General features: G+C 34.4%; 1 pseudogene; it reads left to right on the top strand.

Moving 5' to 3' along the window:
• The first annotated feature begins 239 nt into the window (after positions 1 to 239).
• LOC134259438 (uncharacterized) lies at positions 240 to 3,711 on the top strand (annotated as a pseudogene).
• Positions 3,712 to 6,787: the final 3,076 nt, after the last annotated feature.

The raw sequence follows: 6,787 nt of genomic DNA, 5'->3' as shown, positions 1-6,787 counted from the left end.
GTTAAACTATTTCTAAACTTGTTTTTCAGCAATAAAAAGCATTCATGAATGTTGTACTGTATTGTATCGTGTAATTGTAAATAGCTGATTGGAACCAGATTACTAATAATTTGACTTTTTGCAGGAAAATTATAAAGGAGCTTAGTGTTCAAAAAGTGATTGGTATTACGGCAACCACAGGAATGGCCAGCCTGCAGCTTGGGCCCCAATCAACAACTCTCCACCACTGGGCCGGAATTATGGATGGCAGGTTTTCTCTAGACAAACTATCGGAACTTTTAAACAATGACGATAAATTTGCAGAGGCAAGGAGAAGAATATACCAAACACAGTGCCTAATAATTGATGAGATTAGCATGCTATCAGCCAAAGTTTTCAATATGGTGGAGTTTGTTTGTCGTCATGTCAAAATGACTGACAGAGTATTTGGAGGAATGCAAGTAAGTAAAAAAAAAGCAAATTCAAAGAATTGTTGTTCCCTGCCCTCAGTGTTTTAGTGAATGGGATGCCATTATTTATGACTTATTGTGTCAATTATAAACACTCTATCATATGTTATTCTAAAGTAATCAGCAAAGTTAAAATTTTTGAAAATTAGTTCAGACATGAAATTCAAGGTCAAGGTGTCAAAAATCATAGCACGAATGGAAACACCTTGTCACAGGTATTAATGCACTTGTCAAATATGAGTCTAGCCCTATCTCTTCTCAATCAAAATTTATGAGGAAAGGAGATAAAATTTTTGAAATGTAGGTCAAACCAAGTTCAAGGTAAAAATCATAGTATATTTAGAAAGGTGTTGCCAAAGGTAATATGCATGATTAATTTGAAATCCTATCTTTTCTCTTTCAAAAGTTGATACCAATTCAAATTAATGTTAATTTCTTTTAAAAGTAGGTCAAACTTCAAGGTCAAGGTTTATTATTAGGTTTCATGGTGTATTTAAATCAATGCAGATCATGGTCATGAAGTTTGTAACTTTTTTGTAACTTCAGGTCATAGGATGTGGAGACTTCAAACAACTTCCACCTGTTCCGAACATGAGATATGACGATGATGGCAGCTACTGCTTCCAAAGTGAAAGATTCTTTTTGACATTTCCTCATCATATCAATATTACGGAGGTATAAATCTATACAAACTATATACAATATAACAAACATGAGTCGATGTGTATTAATAGCATTTTATAATTTCATTGATTGACCAGTCATGAATGCTTTAATATTTTAGGTTGTAAGACAGAGTGAGTTTCTTCTGATAAAAGCAGTGAATGAACTTTGTGATGGAGCTCCATCAGAGGAGACCATACAATTTTTACACAGCTTAGACAGGCCTCTCGATGTTCCAGATGAAGAAGTGACCAAACTATTCGGAACTAATTTTGACACATGTGTTGTTAACCAAGATATGTTGGAGGAGTTGCCGGGAGAAATGTTTTGCTTTAAAGCACAAGATGAAGGTACTGAAAGGAGTTTTCAAATGATGTACAGTGAAACTTGCATTTTTTGGCTGGTAGATAATTTGTAGTCTTAATATAAATTTTCTTTTAATACTTTTATGTAACCTATATATGCAAAAAAAAAAAAAAAAGAAAAGAAAAGAAAAGAAAGAAACACATGAATTTATGAACTAAAATAAATTTTTCCTAATGATTTACTTTGACTACTTGTATGCACTTATAATTTTTATGAAAGATATTTACATTCTACACACATACTATGCATGTAGATCATAAAACATTATAAACATATTATTGTTTTTTACATTTAATTTCAGGTGAAACTAAACTGCTTCGAAGTTGTGTAGCTCCAAAGAATCTTCTTCTTAAGGAAGGAGCCAAAGTCATATTAATCAAGAACATTGGAAATGGGCTATGTAATGGACTGTGTGGAATTGTCGAAAAAATTGAGAGGGGTAGTCCACCTATCATTAATTTTAACGGTAACCTTGTAAAGGTGGAAGAGACACGGTTTGAGATATTTGACACAAAGCTTCAGAAAACTTTAGCATCCCGGAAACAGATTCCATTGATTTTAGCATTCGCCCTCACAGTCCACAGAGCTCAAGGACAGACGCTAAATTTCGTTGAAATCGACTGTTACTCATTCTTTGCCCCTGGGCAGATGGGAGTGGCGGTCGGGAGGGCAACCAACACCAGCGGACTGCGTATTGTCAATTTGAACAGCAAGGCAGCCAACACGAAACATCCAGACGTTGTTGACCAATTTTACAACAGGCATTTCACTGATTTTTCTGAGGATATGTTTTGCTGCAGTAAACACAGTGCCCCTTTAACCACTGTTTCAGAAGAAGACACAGACCCAGGCCCTTCAACTGCTTCACTGAAGACAGAAATGAATGAGGAGCTGCCCTCAAGGACACAGGATCCTGGACCTTCGTCCCACAGTGTTGATGAGGATTTGCCACAGTTAGAGTCACCTTGGGATTTTGGTCATTTTATTACAGAGCATGAGAATTTACCATTTATGGCATATTTCAGTGAACCATTCTTCCATTCAGATTCATTTAGAAAACATGTTAACTTTCTTTACTTCAAAGTCCACGCACTAATAAACGAATCTCCAAAATCTTCACAGCAATGGATTCAGATGTACACCAAATTAAATTCATTCCTTACCAGTGTTCAACATATTTCCTCACTGAAAGCATTGTTTCACACAGATCTTGTCAACAAGCAGCAAAACAAACTTTCAACGAAAATCGTTTTTTGGTTGATGGACAAAGAAATCTCAAAAAGATCAGAGACAATCATAAAAAAACAGACAGAAGAAACTGAAAAAATGGAAACTTCTTCAGATAATATATCAGCTGTAGGGAAGGGTAAAATCCGATATATAGCAGGAGCTTGTATCCAGAGAATAGGAAAAAGAATCCTTGAGTCGGTACTCAGAAAAGTTGGAAAGAGTTCGAAGAAAAGTAAAATTCTACGGAAACTAGAGTACAAGAAACAATCTTTGTTAAAGAACTTCTGAGTAAGTGAAAAAGATGTAGATGTTAATCAGGACAGCATGGCAGAGATTGAATTTAAGCAAGGTCCGTCAAGAGGGCTTACAATTGTCAGTGACCCTGTATATGATTTTTTTGTTCTGTTAAACTCTGTTGTACAAAAAAATCTGACCCCAGAACATTTTCATTTATATCATGAATGTCTCCATAAGACATGCAGAAATGCCATAGATGCAGATGATGCCCTGGCAGAGAAATGGATTTCTTTGTTTGAAAATGCTGATGATAATGAGATTGAAAATGAAATATTCATGACTCTCATTATGGAGCTTTTCCAAGATGTTACTGAGCATTTTGTTAGAATTTCTTTTGTTGATGCCCTACAAAATTTCAAAAGAACAGTTCCAAGGAAAAAAAAAACAGGCTCTGAGAACTAAAGTCCAAGCACTTGGTGAAAGAGACAGTTCAAAAGCGAAGAAATCTAAAGTCACTGTTGACACAGTAACAAGTGAGAGTGAAATCTACATATGTCATGTATGTAATCAGGAATGCAAATGCGAACCAGCATTGACTCAAGATGAAAGTGTGGCATGTGATAAGTGCAACTGCTGGTTTCACTACAAATGCGTTAATTTAAAGGGAACTGAGAGTTTTCTGACCAAGCAAAATTCCACCTGGTCTTGTACTGGCTGCTCAAAGAAAGGAAAGGGCCGTGGAAAGGGTAGAGGAAAACGTTCTTAGTTTGGTAAGGAATTCTCAGAATATTATTGCAAAGGAGCAACTTGTATTTGGTAAAATCAGATGTGTTATTGATTTGTGACAGTTTGTTTATGCCTGTGTGAGAAAGTTGCATATTGACATGTCTATTTATAGAGTGTGCTAAGGATAGAAAACAAATATACTCTTGTTTCCTGTTACCCGACCTATCCTACATTTTACCCTCCAACCCTAAAAGTTTTTTTTTAATTATTTGGGATGGGGGGGATACTTTCCTGAAATACTAAAGTCGACCAACAATATTTACAGAACTAATTGATACATCAAAAGTGTACAGGATACCTTTACTTTATAAATCTTTATTAACAAACTTGCATTTTAAACTGTTAACATAACTGTTTTCTTGTTATTACATGCTATATGTTCTGCATTCATTGAGTTTTTAAAATGAAATTTTTTCTCAAAATAATTTTTATTCCTACCTACCTACCATATTGGTCAGGGGACAGGAAACAAGGGTATATTTTCTTTTTTTATCTAAATCTAATTTTATTTTGATATCTGTATTAATCTATCAATTACTTATGCTTTCAAAATCAAAGGCAGCAATTGAATGGTTGATTGATATGATGATTATGAAAAAAAACAAGATGTGTTTGTGAAAAGTTATGCACCCAGTGAGAACAAAGTTTGAAAAAGCATATAGGTCACAGTCAAGGTCTCAAGGTTATTAACCTTGGTGTCATTTGAAATAACTTGTTTCGTGGAGCAACAAATACCAAATGTTATGAAGTATCTATCAGAAGTTCAGAAGTTATGGTGAAGGTTCATAAATGCTATTATTAGCATATATGTCACAGTCAAGATCACAAGGTCATTGGCCTATCACAAGGTCATTGACCTGTGTGTCATTTGTAAGAGCTTAATTAGTGGAGTATGCATACCAAAAATAAAGTCTCTATCTTTCAAGGTTTAAAAGTTATGATAAAGGTTAAAGTTTGCAGACAGAGATGCTATTTTTAGCATAAAGCCACAGTCAAGGTCACATGGTCAATCACCTTGGTTTCAAGAGTTCAATTATAGCACAGGGGCTTGTGTAGAGTCAATAAATCAGTAAAAAAATTTAGTATCTTGGATACTGTATAGGATACACTTGTCTTTTTTCTCCTAGATACAGTGTACTAATTTTTTTAACTGATTTATTGTCTCTACACAAGCCCCTGTGATTATAGTGGGGTATATGCATACCAAATATTAAGTCTCTGTTTTTTATGGTTCAGAAGTTATGAGGAAGGTTAAAGTTTGCAGACAAACATATCAGACAAAAACAATATATGCCTCCGATATATTTGGGCGCATAAAAAACATTAATATCTGAAATATGAATATCTGCAATTTCTATTGTTCATAATGATGTGAACATATATACATACCACTAAAATAAATCAATATTAATTAATCAGAATAATCTAAAAAATATTTAGAATTGTAATATCATAAAATATTTACCATAAAGCAGCTGCGAAGTGGTTAGACATGACGATATCTCTTCTAGGAATAAATCTTCAAAAATATTTGAATTTTCCCGCACTCCAAATTACTTCCCTTTGTTTTCAAAACTCATAAATGATAAAATAAAAAACAAACCCAACATTGACGTAGATTTTATTATGATAAATTATCTTTTGATTTTTAATGACATTAAATATGCTTCAATATTTTTTTTTACTTGTAAAATATAACTTTTAATATTTAGAATCTTCGCAGTCTCGGAGCAAATCGTGACGTCACGTCATGGCTTCTCGGTAAGACGAATGTTTACAGAAATCAGAATAAAGTACCGATATAGAGCTCGAGAGGTCGAATTCCCAGAAATTTTAGTAAGGGTTTAGTTGTTTGAGGTAAATCATATCGATTGTTATTGATTTTATTGCCAGGTCAAATCCAATTTCGTCGCGACAGCTGATTTGTAAAAAATCGCGTTGCATTCCTGTTCGCTTCGCTCACTTCGTGAGCGAAGCTCATGGCTAAGATTTTACTGATTTTCACTTTATTTTTAGTTTATTGATAAAACTGCCGACTCCTGTGATGTATGTAACATGTTTATGCTATGTTTCAGTTTGCGATGTGACAGTATACTAGGTATCTTGAAACTTTTGTATCTATAATGCATAAACATTGCTATTTCAATAAGTTTGAAAGCATTGGTAACCTACATTTTCGCTTTTCCACTGCTACTGCAGTACTGGAGCGTCATCAACACACTTCGGCGCTCTTGGCTGGCATGTTTGGGGCGCCGCTTTCGAGAATGTACATGGCCTGAATGTGATATCGGCGATTTGACTGTTTTAACGGAGTGCCATTGGGCATTCCTGTCGCTTTGAAACGGGCGATCCCGTCTTCTTCCCCTCTCGATCATGTCGATTTTACTTGTCGACTTTCTTAGGCCTATGTCGTAAATATCGTAATTTTGCACACATTTTGGTCATCAATATAGAAAGATTTTTATTTAAAAATAAATATAGTTAAACATGTATATCTTAAAAACTTTAAAAATTTGTTTGTAAATTGTTATCAGTTTGAATTTTACGACATGTTTAAGTACGAAGACCCACTTGTGGTAAAATTCATCCTTAAATCAACCAAGACAAAAGTATATAATTACAAACTTTATTGATTGAATGCAACCCCAAAGCCCACAGCTGCCACCAAATTTTGTAACGTATTTACAATTATATAATCACTGGGATCGTACCTGGTCATTTCCAGGGTTTGGGGTGTTCAACTAACTGATTTAAAATTGATTGGTATGATTTAAAAGGGTTGCCGAAATATACAAATACGCCCTAACCTTATCTAGGTAAACAATAATCAAATGGTGAATCAATACAACAATCGGAGGCATGTAACAACAAATTTTCACCGAGGTGTCTCAATATGAATGAAAAATTCTCGAGAGGGACGTTTAACAATATACAATCAATCAACTAACCGTTCAAAATTGTTGGGCAGGATTAATTAATTCATGGTTTCATCATCAATTAAAACTTATTCTGCGATTACTCGACCAATCGAAAGTTCAGAGTATGCCTCGATGGAG

Source organism: Saccostrea cucullata, unplaced genomic scaffold (assembly GCF_032062105.1).
Source record: "Saccostrea cucullata isolate Sc308-1 unplaced genomic scaffold, CSIRO_AGI_Scuc_v1 ctg15532, whole genome shotgun sequence".
NCBI classification, from domain to species: domain Eukaryota; kingdom Metazoa; phylum Mollusca; class Bivalvia; order Ostreida; family Ostreidae; genus Saccostrea; species Saccostrea cuccullata.
Note: the sequence above shows the minus strand (reverse complement) of the source record. Positions and strands in the feature narration are given on the sequence as shown.